Source organism: Protopterus annectens, chromosome 17.part0, assembly GCF_019279795.1.
Source record: "Protopterus annectens isolate FY-2018-M chromosome 17.part0, PAN1.0, whole genome shotgun sequence".
In the NCBI taxonomy this organism is placed as follows: domain Eukaryota; kingdom Metazoa; phylum Chordata; order Ceratodontiformes; family Protopteridae; genus Protopterus; species Protopterus annectens.
In genome coordinates, this window is record NC_056751.1 from 127,594,234 (window position 1) to 127,613,565 (window position 19,332).

Sequence of the window (19,332 nt, forward strand, 5' to 3'; positions counted from 1 at the left end):
TTTCTTGAAGAGTGCTATTGAAGAACTTTGCTTGACACAGATGGGTAGCCTGTTCCAGAGTATGGGAAGTCTCTGAGACAGGAATCTATCCCTTCAGCATGTCCTGTTTATTTTGATAACAAGGTTTAGGTCCCTAGAGTGTGTAGCTCGGAGGGATTGGGCTTTCTTTAGGTGTAGCATGTCCAAAAGCTCTGGGTTTGACATAGCTTTATATGTTAGGCAGAAATCACCTCGGAGTAGGCGATATGCTACGGAGTAAAGCTGGTGTTTTTTGAGACGGTCAGTGTAGGGCATTTGTTTGAGGCCAGTAATCCTCTTTGTGAAGTACTTCTGTGGCAGTTCCAAATGCTGCAGATGTCTTGTGAGGTACATTCCAAAAGGGGCATTGTACTCTATAATGGGTCTAATGAGTATCGAGTAGAGAGGAACAATGACCTTTTTTTTCCTGTATGAGAACCGTTTTATGATGAGGTGTGCCACGTAGAAGGACTTCCTGACTATTGTGGCGATGTGACTATCAGAGGAGAAGCTACTGTCCACCTGGGTCCCAAGGTCTCATCACACATTCGGTGTCAAGTAGATTGCTGCCTAAGTGGTAGTTCATGGGTACAAAGTTTTTAACAAAGGGAATGACAATGCACTTTTTGGCATTGAGCTTGAGGCCATGGCTCTGACACCAGGCATATGTCTCAGCGAGGCCCTTCTGTAGGATGTCCACATCATTTGGGGACTTGACTATGGCTCCTAGTTTGCAGTCATCTGCGAACTTCGTTAGCCAGAGGCCTTCTATGTTAGCCTGTACTTCAGAGGAGATAGCAAACAGGAGAGGTCCCAGGATGGAACCTTGTGGTACTCCACTTGTCACTGCTTTGAGGTCAGATTTAGAGTCGGCAACTTTTACAGTGTGGGTTCTGTCAGTGAGCCAGTTGGCAACCCATCTTGTGACGTAGGGATTTATACCTAGTTTAGTGAGTTTAGCTATAATTCCAGAATAGGGGATATTGTTGAAAGCCTTAGTGAGGTCAAGCTAGGCTGTGTGAACCACCTTACCCTCATCTACGGCTTTGGTAACTGCCTCAAAGAAGTCGATCAGGTTCAGGAGGCATGATCTGCCTTTCACAAACCTGAACTGGGTGGGATCCAGAGTTTGGAGGTTACCAATGTCTTTGTTAATGAGTTCCATGATGATACGTTCCATGGCCTTGCAGATAAGGCTCGTCAGGCTAATAGGGCAATAGTTCCTGGGATCAGTGGTGGCTCCCCCTTTGTGGAGTGGGATAACTGTTGTTGTGTACCATTCAGTGGGCACAAAGCCCGATGCGAGGCTATTATTGAACATGGTGCTTAAGTGGGGAGCCAGTTTGTTCTGAAGTTAGTGTAAAACGCAGCCTGGGATGTTGTCCAGTCCCATGGATGCTGTGTTTTTGGCTTTAGAAAGTGCAGCTTTTACCTGCGTAGTTGTGATTACAGGGATTCTGCATTCTTCCTGTACAGATATGGGCCCTTTACAGGGGGGGGGGGTAAAGTTAGCACTGAATCTATCTGCCAGGATGTTGGCAATATCAGTTGGTTCTGTAATTTTCATGCTGTTGTGCTGTAACTCAAGAGCAGATCTGGGTGTTGCCATCGAGATTCTTGACATAGCTATAGAATGCTTTGTGGTTGTCCTTAGAATTAGTGGCGATTTTTTTGTAGCTAGCTTTGTAGGCTCTTATAAGGGATGACAGCTTCTTACTGAGGCTGACCAGGGAGCTCCTCCACTCATGGGATTTTACTCCCTTTTGCAGCAGTTTCTTCCTTCTGTTGTACAGTGTGTTTATGGCAGGGGACCACCAGACTGGTTTCCTTTTTTGGAGGATAACATCTTGGTTCTGTTTGGGATAGCACGATCCATGCACTCGTGTAAGTGCTTATAGAGTGCATTTGTGTAGGATTCAGCAGTTGTAACTGTATTGTCCATCTGCATGGGTGTCATGAAGTTCACCACTTCTGTCTTAAGAAGCATGAAGCTGGCTTTGGAGAAATCTTTTACTGTGGTTTCCTTAATGATGGCGGGATGTAGACATCAAGGGTGATTAGCTTATGGTCGGATTGGACCGAGGAGTTGACTTCAAATGTGGAACACCGGTCACTCATGCTGGTAATGACCAGGTCTAGGACATTGTTGCCCCTGGTGGGGGTGTGGATAAGTTGATCCAGGGCATTGGAATTTATGAATTCCAAAAAGCACTGAGCTAAGGAGTTGGTACACAAGTAGTTTTCCCAGTTAATGGTGGGGTAGTTGAAGACACCCATTATTAGGGTGTTTGGTTGAACCCTAATATTTTCCAGTACATCAAGAAAAGAGGAGTGGGGGATCTGTTGCAAGCTACAATTTGGACTGCAGTTTTGCCCAGAGTTAGTTGCGCTTGGATAACCTCGGATGCATTATGCTGAGCAACTAGCCTGGAGCTGTGGAAATCCTTAATGAATATGGACAGACCTCCACCTTTGGTGTTTCTGTCCAGGTTACATGGCCGAAAAGTGTGGTATAAGTTATAGTCAGGTAGTGCAGCGGTGCTCACTGCACAGATATCGGTGTTCTCCATTTTAAGGAGTGCCTCGAGTTAGTGCATTTTGAGATTTAGACTTCTAGCATTGAGTAGCATTACCCTCAGTTTTTGCTTGCCTGTTCCTGCTATGGTGGTGAATTTGTCATTTGAACCTTGCCTTAAAAAGGCACTATAGGTGCAGCAAGATCCTTTGCCAGTATCTGGAATCCCAGGGGCGAGAGGTGCAGGCCATCTGTGGCAAAGCATCATGGTCTGTCGACCATGTCATCCCAAGCACACAGATACTGGATCCCCTTAGAATGACACCAGAAGGTTAGCCAATTGTTGAAGTCAATCATTTTGTCCTTGTACTGCAGTATCATTCTGGGCGATGGCATAATGCTACTCAGGGCTAGGGTCATACCTGCCTGGGCTACAAGATCGGAGAGCTCCTCCATGTCTCTTTTCATGTAGTCCAGTGAGGTACGTCTCAGGTCATTCACACCAACATGGACAATGACGGAATCATATTTGTACTTGCTGTGGAGTGACCTGAGTGAGTAGGTTATGTGGCGGATCCTGGCACCCGACAGGCTGTTGACAGTTACCTTCTCCTTGTTTAGCCTGGTGAGTGGGACATCAGTGTGCCTGACTATAGAGTCACCTATGACTAGTGGGTTGGGTACGTTGTTATGCCTTATTAATTGTGGTTGAGTGGCACACGGAGTCTGTGGGCTATGTGTCATTTGGGTTGTGTTGGGGGATGGAGGTTGCTTACTTTTCTGCTTTGGAGATCTCTGTTGCTTAGACAGATTATTATTGAGAGCCTCTGTGAATGTTTTTGTGTTACTATGTGTGGATGTTGGTGGTGTAGATTTAGTAAGACTATGTGATGAGTGTGGTGTGGTGCAAATGTTTACCTTCTCCTCATGAATGTCAAGATCAGTCTTGGTTGGAGTGAGAGCTTTACCTCCAGTTTGGCTAGATAACTGCATCTCTCACAGGTTGTAGTGTTGGGTTGTAGGAGGAGAGGGTTGTCTGTGTACATGAGGCAATTTCTACATTGCCTCAAGATGCCCAGATTCATCAGACAGACAGGAGAGAACACTGGGAGCTGACCCTTGGACATGCCTGAATAAAAAACTATTTTCCTCTAAATAAGTGAGGAAAGTGAGTACAAGAGCTGTTTTTCTCTAAGCAAGTGAGAAAAGTAAGTACAAAATCTGTTTTCCTCTAGGTAATGAGGAAAGTTGAGTGCTATAGTAATTTAGACTTAACTTCAGCATTTGACAGGGTCATACACAAAACACTGATCAATAAATTACTACAACTAGGTATTGACGTACTCTTGATAAGATGGATATCTGCATGGCTTACAAATAGGACATGGCAAGTATCATACAGCAACTGGACAGGTAAAATCCTTGGTTACAGTCAGTGTGTCCCACAGGGCTCTGTCCTAGACCCTTGCTTGTTTAGATAGCATCTTTCAGACCTAACTTTTTCATCTGAGGTGTTCTACAGTCTATATGCAGATGACCTGAAATTAGATAAACTGATTATACGTGTTACAGATAAAGCACGTCTCCAAAATAACTTGACTAAATTGACCATTTGGGCACAGGAGAATAGCATGCTGATAAATACATCAAAAACTAAGCATATGAGACTTGGGACACAAACTGAAAGATGAATATTTAATAGAGCACACAGTGACTGAAACTGTAGACTCAATTAAGGACCTGGGTTTATGGGCAGATTCAGCTATGAGTTTTTCTAATCATATCAACCAATTAATTAGTTAATGACAGTTATAGAACTATAGGTTGTATAAAAAGATTGATAATGTCTAGGAAATTAAAAATAATGAAGTCATTGTTTGTTAGTTACATTAGACTCAAACTTGAGTATGGAATAACAATATGGAAACCCTATAAGAAAACAAGCATGAATAAACTGGAAAGAGTATAGCAGAAATATACCAAGGGCATCCATGGATGTGAAAATCTAAGTTATTATGAAAGACTAAAATATCTGAACTTGTACAGTCTCTCTTACAGATATCGAAGAGATCTTATTCAGGTATATAGGACAATTAGGGACAACTACCTCTGGGAATATTTGGAGTTATCAAAAAGTACTAGAGAATCATCAGATAACATATATAGAAGATTCTATAGGAATGAAAAGTGTTCTAATTGGCTCACTGACAGAGTAGCTGATGCATGGAACAGACTACCAAATTACATTAAAGCAAGTACTAGTTTAGGTACTTTTAAGAACAGCCTAGACACTTATTATGGGAACAACTGTTTTGGTATACTGGCAAGCTAGAAGGGCATTAATGCCTGTGCTTGAAATATTTGTATGCATGTATGTCCAGTTTCAGAAACAGGTTCACTACCTCTGAAATCTGATTATGTACGCTGTCCTAATTCAGCAACTATCATTCATTCAGCAAGGGGAAAATATTTATCTTCTACTTTCTTAATTGAACAACTGAGATTAAATCAAATGGAAGAGCTACACATAATAAAAGGTGAAATCTGCTACTTGAAATCAAAAATACTTTCTTTGTGATGTCATTACTAAAATGTAGAGGCAGGCAATCTCTATATGTATAAATGTTTTCACCTCCGTATGTAGAAAGAACAGTTGTGTACACGTACCATAAATATAGATGTTTGAGTGTATTCACTGTTGCAGTCATCACATTTGGGTTATCTGCTTGCAGTAGCCCTCAGTCGGCCTGATTAACAAAGTCTTGGGTCCTGCATTGGTTGCAGTCTCTTCTTCTGTGACGTCAGGTCGTCAGGGGTAAAAAAACATGCAGACGACACCATTACATCAGTTTTTCTTGCCCCAGATGTCAGGTGTCCCCTTAATGGGAAGCAATAAAACAAATATATATATATATATATATATATATATATATATATATATATATATATACACACACACACACACACACACACACACAAGGATATACCTCCCATAAAAAAGCAAATACACCAAAAAGCTTTGAAGCATAGTAAAGGAGAGTAGAGGTATAGCCAAAAAAGGTCAGGGGGTTGGAGGGTGGGTAACCAGCACTGCAACAGTGAATACACGCGAACATCTACATTTATGGTAAGTGTACACAACTGTACTATGTCCTTCGTGTTTCAGTGTTGCAGTCATCACATTTGGGTAGATTATCAAAGCTAAGGGATGGGAGATGGAATTTAGATAGCATTAGGACCAGCAATAAGACCCTGCAAGACTGCAGTGGCAAAGCCCACACTGGATTTAGAGAAAACTGGCAAATGGTAATGTTTGGTGAAAGCATGTACAGAACTCCAGGTAGCAGCTTCTAGGATGTCCCTGGTAAAGACGCCTCTGAGAAAGGCTGTAGAGGTAGATGCAGCCCTGGTTGAATGGGGTCTGACTCCTGTGGGATAGGTTTTCCATGGTGCTTATAGCAGAAATTAATGCAATGGCCTATCCATTTAAAAATGGTTTGCTTTGAAATAGCCTTCCCCTCTGTCCCTGCAGCAAATACCACCAGCAGTTGTTCAGATTTCCTTTGAGGTTTAGTCCTGTCCAAGTAGAATCTAAGTTGTCTGTCTGTGCACATCTAAGGAGTGCAGTATCTGTTCCTCTCTGTTCTGTGGAGTAGTAAAGAAGGATGGCAAATGAATGGACTGATTAAGAGCCACATTGGACACCACCTTGGGCATGAAGGAGGGGTTGGTTCTGAGGGACACCCTGTCCGCATGAAAGATGATAAAAGGCTCCACTGCCATAAGGGCCTGTAATTCAGATACCCTTCTTGCTGAAGTGATTGCTAAAAGGAAAGCTGTTTTCCAAGAAAGGAATTTTAAATCTGCAGTAGCAACTGGCTTGAAAGGAGGAAGAGTGAATTTCTTCAATACAAAGTTAAGGTCCCAGGCTGGAGTTGGGGCTCTCCTGGATGGTCTTAAAATTTTGGCCTGTTTGAGCAGTGGATGAGAGAAGAGGGGAGGTTCTGTGTTATAATGAGCTGAAATGGCTGAGGCGTGAATTTTGATGGAGGAAAAATAAAGGCCCTTGTGAAGCATCTCAGTTAAGTATTGTAAATTCCAAGGTAAATTGGGTGCTGCTGTGCTCATCCCTTGAAAGTGGTTCCAGGCACTGAATATTTTCCATTTTTCAGCATCTAGTACTGGTTTACTGAGGGATGGTAAAGGAGAGATTAGGTAATTAGCCAAGCTGCTAGGATCAGTGCAGCTGAGGGTGCAGAATCTGGTTCTCCTGCCAAGACAACAGGGTAGGGGTCTGAGGCAGGTGCCATGGGGCCAACAGTGACACACTGCGCAAGAGCGGTTACCCAGTGTTGGTGTGACCAGTCTGGTGCCATCAAAATCGTCCTTGGTTTGTCCTGTTTGATCTTTAGCAGTACTTTGGAGAGGAGTGGCAGAGGAGGAAAGGCATAAACTGATGGGTTTTTCCAGCTGAAGGACAGAGCATCCACTTTCCAAACTTGTTTGTGGGAAGTCCTTGTGCAGAATTTGTCCAATTGGTAGTTCTGGGGGGAGGCAAGCAGGTCTATATCTGGGATCCCCCATTTGTTGATCAACATGTTGAAAATCTTTGGTTCCAGTTTCCACTCGTGTGGGTCCATGAGCTTTCTGCTTAGTCCGTCTGCCAGTGTATTTAGTTTTCCTGGCATGAACTGAGCTCGTAGATGCAGCTGGTAGCTCAAGGCTGTGTTCCACAATGCCATGGCTAGTCTGCAGAGGGGGTAAGAATGGGTACCTCCCTGCTTGTTTATGTACACATAACAGTGGTATTGTCCTGGAAGAATGTGGTACTTGAAGGCTGTCAGAGCATTCTGTACAGCTAACATTTCTTTTTGATTGATATGCAGGTGCATTTGACTTTGGTTCCATTTGCAGTGAATGCACTTCCCTGCCAGGTGAGCCCCCCCATGCATAATCTGATGCGTCTGTTGTTAGGGTTTGGGCGGCAGGGGGTGGAGTGAATGGTAGTCCCTTGTTTTGGTGGCAGGCCTCTGCCCACCAAAGGAACTCTGGGAGTAGACAAGGTATGATAGGAATCATTGCTTCTAGATCATGAGAATGTTGACACCATAGGCTTTTTAGATACCACTGTAGTTTCCTCATATGCAGTCTTGCATATGGAATTAGAAGAATGCAGGAGGCCTTGAACCCCAAGGCTTGCAGTATTTGCCTTGCAGATAGCAGGGTTTTTGTGGCCACTAGCTTGAAGTCGGTGTCAAATGAATTTGTTTCTCTGGCATGAGGAAAGCCATCTGGGAAGTTGTATTCAAGCTTGCTCCCAGGAATATAAGTTTTTGACAGTGTACCAGGTGTGATTTATTTTCATTTATGGTGTACCCCAGACAAGTTAGCACCCTCTGTACAAAGGCCAGATGATTCAAAAGTATGTACTGGCTTTCTGCCTGAATTAGACAATCGTCCAGGTATGGGTATATCTGAATATTTCTTTGCCTGCAAAATGCAATGACTGGAGCTAGGTACTTTGTGAATACCCTGGGAGCAGTAGATAAGCCAAAGGGCAGTGCAGAGAACTGATAGTGCATGTAGCCTGCTTTGAAGCATAGGTATCTTCTGCAAGATTCCCTGATTGGGATGTGCAGGTATGCTTTCTTTAAATAGAGTGTTGCCAACCAGGCATCTTTGCCTAGCATAGGAAGCAAGTGGTGAAGAGTCAGCATCTTGAATTTTGTAATCACCAAAAAGGTATTTAGAGTAGACAGGTCCAGGATAGGACACCATGAATTGTCTTTTCTGGGTACCAGGAAAAGTCTCGAGTAGAAACCTCGTCCCTTTTCCTCTTCTGGTACAGTTTGAATAGCCCTTATGCGTAAGAGAGAGAGTACTTGCTTTTGAGCCTCTGCCCACTGATTTGGGGGTAGATCTGGCCAACTGTTTGAGGTTGGTAACATGTGGAAATGAAATCTGTATCCTTGGGACACTGTATTTAAAACCCATTTATCCTGGCTAATGAGTTCCCAGGTCTTTGCATGTAGAGCAATCTTTCCCCCCAAAGGGGCAGTCAGTTGAGAAGTGCTTGGAAGTTTTAAAAAGAAGTCATTGAGACAGTTTACCATAGGGGGAGTTTTATTACTCCCAGATTTGGAAGTGGGGGCCCCCAACTGCTTAGTCCTGTGCGTACCCTGGGCGTTCTGCTGGATCTGGGTTTGGACTGAAAAGGCCTGGAAGAGGCAGGAAAGAACCAATTCTTAGAAGACCAATGCCTACTAAATCTTGGCGGTTGTACTTGTAAGAAATCTTAAACAATTTGCATAGATTTAGCTTTTTCCTCCATCTTAAGGACGACTTCTGCCTTATTGCCAAACAGGTGGTCCTGATTTAAGGAAGCATCCAGTAATTTAGCTTTAACATGATCTGGCAAGGATTGCTCCTTAAGCCAAGCATGTCTTCTAAATACAGACCCAGTGACAGCAGCCCTGCAAGATGCCTCTAGTGAATCAAAACCACATTGTCAAGTATGTTTTTCAACTTGTTCAGCAGAATGCATTAAATCCTGTAAATCCTTAGTTCAGCAGAATGCATTAAATCCTGTATATCCTTATTTTCAGCACAATCAGGAATCAACATCATTTTCTGTTTAAGCAATCCAATAATATGCTTCTGATACTTTAACATATGAAACTGGAAGTTTAAGGGCCTAATGGCCAAAGCTGCAGAAGTGTATACCTTCTTACCCCATCTATCCAGTGCCCTGGAGTCTCTATCAGAGGGGTGAGGATTTTTGGCAGTAGTAGCTTTAATGCCCTTGGGTCCCTGTGAAATGGTCTCAGGATCCGCAGTAGGATTTTTGAAAAGGAACTTGTGAGAGTCAGGAACCCTGTAATATCTATCAGGTTTTCTGGGAGCAGGAGGTAAAGAGTCAGGGGCCAAGCTAGATTCCAAAAAAGCATCAACAATGTCTAGTACAAGAGGTATTACTAAAGGCCTGTGCTGGGGCAGGAGCAAGAAATCCCTAAGCCTCTTTTTAGAATCGGAGTAATCCTGACTTTCCCACCAAAAATGCTCCCTAAGTGTATGCAAGGTTTCACCAAAAGAGAAATCCCTCCGGGAGGGAAGCAGAGAGAATAGAGTCCTCAGCATCAGAATCCTCATAGGTAGATAAGGGTAAATCCTGGTCATCAGAGGAAACAGAAATTTCAGAATCCTGGTCAGAAGTATCATATGCAAACTCAGTCCTAGGTCTCTCAGAGGGGGAAGGTTGGCTTCCCCTGATTAAAGTAATAAGGTCTTTAGCCATTCTTATCATTTGCTTTTTAGGCATAGAGGCCTGACCATGCGGTCTGGGCGTCTGTTTTCTAGGCATGGTTCGAGTTTTAGGCCTTGAAGAAGAAGATGGCGTTGGTTTAATATGCAAGTCAGTAGGCCTGAATACATCCTCAGAAGTCGGCGCCTGCACAGCGGCTCCGGACCCATCCAAGGTAGAAACATCCGCAGGTTCCACAACTGAAGCATCTCATGGCATACCGCACTCCGAATGGGTCTCAGTAGAGGCCTGCAAATGTGAACTTGTGGGTATCAGGGGCTGTGAAAGCACCTCACTGAGTACCGGTGAACTGGCGACTGGCTTAGGAGAAGCAGCGGCGGCGGCTTTGGACCTAGGCGGCCTGTCTCTCTCTTTATCTTTGCGTTTTTTCAGAATGTCGGTAGTCTGATGGCTTACCGAAGACATATTAGGATAATTGAAACGAGCAACAAAATATTTCAATGCGAAGATATACCAACGACGGATAGTTCGTAGTTTAAATAAGTCACAAAATCGACAGCGAGGTACATCGTGGTCAGGGCCTAGACAAGGAATACAGTACGAATGAAAATCTTTATGAGGTATTGCTTTCCACAAGAAATGCAATTATTTACTTTTACTGACATCGGTTTAGAGCAAGAAAAAGTTTTCCCAACTGGGTACTTAGCTTTTAGTTGAAGACTGGTTCTGAAACTCGAAAACAAAAATTTCAGGAGTCGGCCGACCTGCACTTGCAAACTGCTTCTGCTTGAGGCACCGCACGGCAAGAAAGACTGATGTAATGGCATCGACTGCATGTTTTATACCCCTGACGACCTGACATCAACCAATGCAGGACCCAAGACTTTGTTAATCAGGCCGACTGAAGGCTACTGCAAGCAGATAACCCAAATGTGATGACTGCAACAGTGAAACACAAAGAACATCTGTCCTCTAGGTACTGTGCACAGTAAATGGGAATAGTGTTGAGAGCTACCACTCAAATTTTTGGTTACTAAGTATTGCCTGTAATTTAAAATATCAACAAGCAACCTCCAGTCGTGCCCTTTTTATGGTGGGCTACTACAAAAACTCTTGGAATAAAAACCTTTCCCATTTCCTATTTTGGTGGAGTGAGCTCCACTATACAAGGCTTTTAGCTACAGCAAAGACCATTAGTACACGATAAGATGGTGTTTGCAGACCTGCTGGGGAAATGGAAGGTGGCCACAGATTCTACGGAAAAAACAGAAAATTACCTGAAACTTACCTAGTCATATCCATGAGCGAGTAAAACAATGTTGGGACTATCCTCATGCAAGATGAAGCTGTGATATTGTGAGTGGCAGACCTAAAAATTAGTTACCGAGATCATTTAGTTTCTGCCAGCTTAACTTTTCTATGAAAGGCGGAAAGTACAGTTTTGTACCTACCATAAATGTAGATGTTCGAGTGCTAATACAGCTGCAGTAATCACATATGGGTTCTCTGCCGTCAGGCGGTCCCTCGGTCGGCCGAATTCCAAAGTCTAGGTCCGGTGTCGGTTGTTGTCGCTTTCTTTCCTGACGTCAGTGAGGCAGGAGTATATAAGACACAGCCGATGCCATTTTCTTCAGTCTTTCTTGCCCCAGATGTCAGGTGCCCCCAGAAGGAAGGCAATACATAAATTATATTTATATACATGAAATGCAATATAATCTAAAAACAGTAGTTGCAAGCAAATATACCATAGAAGGATAACCCCATCAGGTTGTATGAAGAGGGGTTAGACCCTAGGCCTTTACCCAGAGGGGAAGGAGGGAGGGAAACCTGTACTGCAGCTGTATTAGCACTCGAACATCTACATTTATGGTAGGTACAAAACTGTACTATGTTCATCATGCATAGAGCTGCAGTAATCACATATGGGTAGAATCCCAAAGCTACGCACAGGGTGGTAGGCACTAGGTGGAACTGGGATGAGCCAGAATGCCCTGCAACACAGCAGTGGCAAAGCCTGCTCTAGTTTTGGAGTATAAAGGCAGGTGGTAGTGTTTTGTGAAGGTATGCACAGAACTCCAAGTCGCTGCCTCTAAAATATCTTTGGTAGGAACTCCTCTGAGGAAGGCTGTAGAGGTAGCTGTGGCCCTGGTGGAGTGGGATCTGATGCCTGTAGGGACAGATTTTCCATGATAGGAGTAACAAAACCGTATGCAGTGGCCTATCCATTTTGAAATTGTCTGTTTGGTAACTGGCTTCCCTTGAGCTCCTACAGCATAGGACACAAAGAGCTACTCTGATTTCCTCAAAGGCTTTGTTCTGTCCAAATAATAACGTAGCTGTCTATGGATGTCTAAGGAGTGTAGGAGCCTTTCCCCTTTGTTTTGAGGATTGGGGTAAAAGTTAGGTAAGCGTATGGCTTGATTTAAAGCTACCCTGGATACCACTTTAGGCATAAATGACGGATTGGTTCGAAGGGAAACCCTATCCTGATGGAAGATGAGAAAGGGCTGCACAGCCATGAGGGCTTGTAGTTCTGATACTCTACGGGCTGAGGTAATGGCCAGAAGGAAAGCTGTTTTCCAGGACAAGTATTGCAAATCTGTTGAGGCAGCTGGCTCAAGGGGAGGCAATGTTAATTTTTCTAGAATGTAATTAAGATCCCAGGGTGGTATTGGTTGCTTCCTTGGTGGTCTTATATTCTTAGCCCCTCTGAGGAACTGTCTTAAGAGTGGGTGAGAGAATAAGGGTGGATCCGTGTTGAATTCTGCAGAAATGGCTGAGGCATGGATTTTTATAGAGGAAAATGAAAGTCCACTGTTCAGCAGCTCAGCAAGATACTGTAATACCGGAGGCAAATTCAGTTTTTTAGGGTCCTGGCCTTTTTTCTCATTCCAAGAGCAAAACCGTTTCCATTTTGCGGAGTAAGCCTTTCTAGTAGATGGCCTTCTGGCTTCCAAAATGACATCCTGCACCTCTTTGGGGAGTAGAGTCTGTTGTGGTGTTAAGGAATTTTCCATGCAGCGAGATTGAGTGTTTTCAGCTGACTGTGAAGAGTTTTGTAGCTGTGCTGAGTCAGCAGAAGAGGCATTAGAGGTAGGGGCCAGGGAGGAGTATATGTTAGGCTCCTCAGAAGTGGGTACCAGTGTTGTCTTGGCCAGTCTGGAGCAATTAGTATCATCTTTGGTCTGTCTGCTCTTGCTTTCAAGAGCACCCTGGGCAGAAGAGGCAGAGGTGGGAAGGCATAAACTGTCCATGCTGTCCAACTGAATGAAAGGGCGTCCACTCTCCAGGCCTTTGGATGAAAGGTCCTTGAACAAAACTTTTCCAATTGATGATTCCTGTGGGAGGCGAAGAGATCTATGTCTGGCCTACCCCACGCTTGGATTATCTTTGTAAACATTTGAGGATGTAACTTCCATTCGTGTGGATCTGTCATATTTCTGCTTAGATTGTCTGCCAGCGTGTTTTCCAAGCCTGGCAAGTACTGTGCTTGAAGTTCGATTTGCCATTCCAGAGCCAAGTTCCAAAGTGTCATGGCTAGTCTGCACAGGGGGTATGAATGTGTTCCTCCTTGTTTGTTTATGTACCACATTACTGTGGTGTTGTCTGTTCTTATCAATAATTGTCCTGGATGCAGGAGGTCCTTGAAAGCTGTAATTGCATTTATCACTGCTAGCATTTATTTTTGATTGATGTGAAGGTGCTTTTCCTTTTGGGACCATTTGCCCTGAATGCACCTGTCTGTCATGTGCGCCCCCCAGGCATAGTCCGAGGTGTCTGTTGTGATGACTTGATTTGCTGGAGGCTTGCAGAATGGAAGACCTGTGTTTGTTTGACATGCTTGGGCCCACCATAGAAATTCCTTTTGCAAACATGGAATTATTGGTATTATTGTTTCCAAACTGTGGCTGTGTTGAGACCATAGATTTTTTTAGGTACCATTGAAGTTTCCTCATATGCAACTTTGCACATGGGATTAAAAGAATGCAAGATGCCATGAAGCCCAGAGCCTGCAGGATTTTCCTTGCAGTAAGCCTGGTACAACTTGCTAGTGTTTTGAAGTATTGAGTTAGTTGCCCCTGTTTTTCTGGCGTAAGATAGGCCATCTGGGTGTTTGTGTCCAAGTTGGCACCCAGGAAAGTTATTTTCTGAGATGGTGTTAGCCTGGATTTCTCTTTGTTGATTGTGTATCCCAGAGAATTCAGTAACTGTGTTGCATAAGCCAGATGTTCCAGAAGTATGTGCTTGCTGTCCGCTTGGATCAGGCAGTCATCCAAAAAAGGGTAAATTTGTATCCCTTGAAGTCTGCAGTATGCAATTACTGATGCCAGGCATTTCGTGAATACTCTGGGAGCAGTAGATAAGCCAAAGGGCAATGCAGAGAATTGATAGTGTATTGAACCTGCAAGAAATCTGAGGTATCTTCTGCAACTTTGTCTGATTGGGACATGCAGGTATGCCTCCTTGAGGTCCAATGTTACCAGCCAAAACTCCTTGCCCAGCATGGAAAGAAGCTGCTGTAATGTGAGCATCTTGAATTTTGGTACGAGTAAGAATGTGTTTAGGATGGATAAGTCCAAAATGGGTCTCCAGTCGGTTCCTTTCCTTGGTACCAGAAATAGCCTGGAATAAAAACCTTGACCTTGTTCGTGAGTAGGTACCTCTTGAATAGCTTTCATGTCTATGAGCTTTGAAGTTTGTAGTTGTGCCTCTGCCCTTTGATTGTGTGGCAGGTTTGGCATGCCTCTCATTTTTGGGAGAGTGTGAAAATGAAATCTGTAGCCTCTGTTTATAACATCCAGTATCCATTTGTCTGTTGTGACAATATGCCAATTTCTTGTAAATAATGCCAGTTTTCCTCCCAAGGGTGCTGCCAGCTGTTACTTGCTTGGCATGGAAAGGAGGAAGTCATTGGGTTTGTTTCCTGTATTGTTGTGCACTGTCCTCGCCACCTCTTGGTGCTGGAGCTTGCCATTGCCTGCCTCTATATGATCCTTGTAATTGCCCTCTGCCCCTTGTGCGCCTGTATCTACCTCTTTGGGGCTTGTACGTGGCTGGAAAGGACCAGCTTTTAGAAGGCCAATTTCTGCTAAAACGTGGTGGTTGAACCTGTAGAAAAGCTTTGACTGTCTGCACAGATTTGGCTTTTTCTTCCATTTTACGTAGTATCTCCTCAGCATTAGTACCAAATAGCACATTCTTTTGTAAAGGAGCATCTAGTAGTTTAGCTTTCACATGATCAGGCAAAATTTGTTCCCTAAGCCATGCATGTCTACGAATGACTTATCTTGTAACAGCAGCTCTGCTTGAGGCCTCTAGGGCATCATAGCCGCATTGTAAAGTGTGTTTACCCACTTGTTCTGCACTATGCATCATATCCTGCAACTCCTTCAAATCTGGTTGTTCAGGTTGAGACATTTTATTTCTTAATTATGATAATAGAAACTGCTGATATTTAAGCATATGAAACTGACAATTTAAGGCCCTCATAGCTAGGGTGGCCGAGGTATATACCTTTTTTCCCCACCTTTCTAAGGATTTTCACTCTCTTTCTGAAGGTAGTGGATTCTTAGCAGTAAAGGCCTTCATTCCCTTGGGGCCTTGAGAAATGGTTTCAGGGTCAGCATTATGGCTTTTGTAAAGAAATTGGTGAGAGTTAGGAACTCTGTAGTACCTATCAGGCTTGAGTGGGGCAGGAGGCAGTGAATCCGGATTAAGGCAAGCCTCCGAATAAACATCATCAAGTACATCCAAGACAGGAGGTATCGCCAGAGGTCTGTGCTGAGGTAACAAAAGAAATTCCCCAAGTCTTTTCTTGGAATCAGAAAAGTCTTGGCCTTCCCAATGGAAGTGTTCCCTCAAGGTGTGCAAGGTTTCCCCAAAAGAAAAATCCTCAGGAGGAGATACTGAAAGAATGGACTGCTCTGCGTCCGAGTCTTCAAATGGGGAGTAAGTGTGTTCCTCTACATCAGAATGTTCTGAAAAAATGGAGCCCTGATCAGAAGAGGGAGAATCTTCCTCCACTCTGGGTCTCTTGTCTGGAGGGGGTTGGGAACCCGTGATAAGAGTAATTAAATCTTCAGCCATTTTAAGCATCTGCTTTTTAGGCATGGGGCCTGGGGATGGGCCCTGAGCAACAGGCCTCTTGGGATGCCTGGCTGATTTGGACTTAGTGAAGGCCTTAATGGAAAAGGAAGATGAAGGTCTAAAAACACCATGGGTGGAAGAGGACCTGTCCACATTAGGAGGCTCAACAGCCACAGTGGCTTCAGTGGCTGTAATCTGGGTCTGGGCCGAGGAACCTGCGGTCTCGGTTACAGAGGACACCGCCAAAGAAGTGTCGTCGGTAGTCAGGGACTGCATAGGCGTCTCGCTGAGAACCGGACCACATGTAGCCGGCTTTGGCGTGGTGTCGGTGGGGACCGAGGACCTCCCGTGTCGGTCCTTGTCCTTGCATTTTTTAGTCAAAACGGTAGTTGGAGTCTCCGACGACATTTTATAATCAAAGGCTGTACCGAAAAAATGTTGGACGAACTCCGCCCGACGCTTAATAGTGCGTTTATTGAAAGTCGCGCAAAAGCGACAGCCTGAGACGTCGTGGTCTGGGCCTAAACAAGGTATGCAAAGGGAATGGAAATCCTTATGCAGTATTTGCTTCCCACAAGAAATACAATTGTTAACATTTTCTGACATCGGTCTGAGGCAAGAAAAGTTTCCCCAACGGGATACTTAGCTTTAATGAAGACTTCGGTTTCCAATTTTTCGTAAATTCAGGAGCTGGCCGACCGGCACTTGCGAAATGCTTCTGCTTCGGGCACCGCGTGGCAAAAAAGACTGAAGAAAATGGCATCGGCTGTGTCTTATATACTCCTGCCTCACTGACGTCAGGAAAGAAAGCGACAACAACCGACGCCGGACCTAGACTTTGGAATTCGGCCGACCGAGGGACCGCCTGACGGCAGAGAACCCATATGTGATTACTGCAGCTGTATGCACGATGAACATCATGAATGTGATGCAAAGTGTTTCTGTCTACAACGCTGCTTGATTTGTTGCTTTTTACACATACAATGGTTTACTCATTAAGCCCTAGTTTCACTTTCAGGTGTTCCCCTAGGACCAGCTTAGTGAGACCTCCAGGCATCAACTTCTGCATATTCATATGCAAATTAACAACTGCATTGCTTAAAACCTTGTGCAGTGGGCAACACAGCCGTCAATAACATTTGATTCTGTTTAGAACAGTCAAAATTATACTAAGTGATATTAATATACATAAGGTAAATGTTATAAGTTTCATTTTTTCTTTAAAATGTCTCAAACAACATGGGCAGAACTGTCCCAGCTTCAACTGAAGGCTCAAAACTGGACAAATAAAAATGCTGCTGAGGGCTTGTGTGTTGCTTGAACATTTACTGATATGTTTTAATTTGTTTACAAAAGATTACAAAAATTAACATTAACTTATTGTAACTTTTTAGACTTTGAATCCAATGAAAGATGATACAACTGTAAAAATGATTTTGTGCTAAACAGATCTGCTATTTATATTTCTACAGTGACAATTCTGGTTCTAGAAATATTTCTACTTTGAGTGTATAATTTGATTTTGTCAAAAGGCTCAGGAATCACTCACTGGAACTTGGAAAGTTACTTTTCAGACCTACTGTGGAAGCAATGAATTAAAATCCTTTGTATAGTGTGGTACATTCATGAATGTTAGAGATACATTCCTACAATATCAGCTGCTTTATGAAGGAAACATCCATGATGGGTACTGTGGTGGTGTTTATCTCTACCAATCTGACAATTTTTTTTCTCACACACTGGGCACCAGTAACTGCCAGCAGGTGCCCAGCCACAAGCAAGTATGTTTCTGGTGAATTAAGAAATAAGAGAGAGATGATTTACTATTACAATAAATATTCAAATACGCACTTGCATGACATGGATGGAACTTTTGACAGCTGAGGTTAGATGGAAAGACCAGCCATGCACAAGGGGGATTTGAGATCCATCAATGAGGGTCCTCTTGTAGAGATGAACTAAAACATTATTTTACTATTTGAACATCTGAGAACCCTCCTCCTTAATGGGTCCCTGAGGTTGGGATGAATCTCGAGAAGTAATTCTACTACAGAGGAAAGATCTGGACAAAAATCCAAGGACTAAAATTTAAAAGGCTAAGTCCTGATGTACAGCTGTACAAAGGAAACCCTACTTCTGGTGCTGAACGTGAGACAACAGTGCCCGATGAAAGAACAAATGTCTGCAATGGAGACACTCGTTAAGTATACACCAGAAGCAGAAAGACCCCTTTTTGTGTGACCTTTGGCTGCAGTACTTCCAAACTGGCAGTGAACCATGAACTGACAAAAGATAATGCAGTATGGCAAATGAACTTGGAAAATACTTGTGACTACCAGCTCCTTCCTTACAGCGCAAATGAACAAATGTTTGGTCTTCCTAAACTCATACATCTACTTCAGTTAAATCATGGACCAAGTAATACACATCCAGGATGCAAAGGCTTTTCTCTGCTATACCTTCTGTCCTGTCAAACAAAACAGGGAAGAGAGAGCAAAACGAGTGAGTCCTAAGGGGCATCTGATCACTGTGAAAGACCAGATAATATGTTTCCTTATATATGATGGCCTACAGCTCTGAGATACTGACAGCATAGGCGGTGGCCAAGAGAAAAAGCATTGTTAAAGAAACCACTTCAGTGCTGCCAGAACATCAGCTTTGAATGGTGGAGCAGGCAAGCCTGTCAGTTTTGAAGTTCTCATTTCAACGGGAGATGGGTTCTTCAAATTAATACAGACATGTAAATACTCCCTTAGAGAGCTGCTTATCTGACCAAGTGCTGGGTCGTAATCCTGCCCTTCAGAAGATCAAGATGGGCAAAAACAGCTAAGACATACTGTGACTAAAATCATAAAGGCTGCTGAGAAAGGTCAAGACAACCTGCAATGACCAAACTGGTGGAGGGGGGGGGTGTTACATGATATCATTCTGCCCAAATGGAAAACTGCTTCCACATGATGATGCAGGCCTGCTGAATAGAAGGCTTCTTGGTAGCATCAATCATTTCTCATTCCACGTTCAGAAAATCTGGTGGTAAAAGAGTTTACATCAGGAGACAGTTTCTGAGGTGAAGCCTTTTGTCAGACTAACAATGGAATACATCCTTGATCAAGATTAAGAGGGCTTCTGTACCATCAAGAGACCAGAGTGCATGACACCACATTTTTTTTCAATCACTGGAATATAAAATTAGCTTGGAATTTTAAGAGCGCAGTGGTGCAGCAGTTAGTGTTGTCGCCTCACAGCAACACTTTCTCCAGTTAGATTCTCGGCTAGAGTGCCTTCTGTGCAGAGTCTGCATGCCCTTCCTGCATTGGCATGGATTTCCTCTGTGTGCTCTAGTTTCCAACCACATTCCAAAGACTGCATTTCTCCCCGGGCCAGCTGAAAATTGGCTCTGTCCCAGTTGGACTTTCCCAGTAAACAAATGTTAAAATAAAATTAAATAAAA

The 19,332-nt window shown here is 43.6% G+C and overlaps 1 protein-coding gene across 1 annotated transcript in view; it reads right to left on the reverse strand.

The window, feature by feature from the left end:
• The window catches only part of YTHDC2 (YTH domain containing 2), a 1,963,388-nt gene that overhangs the window by 38,789 nt on the left and 1,905,267 nt on the right, over positions 1 to 19,332 (reverse strand). The gene's annotated exons all lie outside the window — the stretch shown is intronic.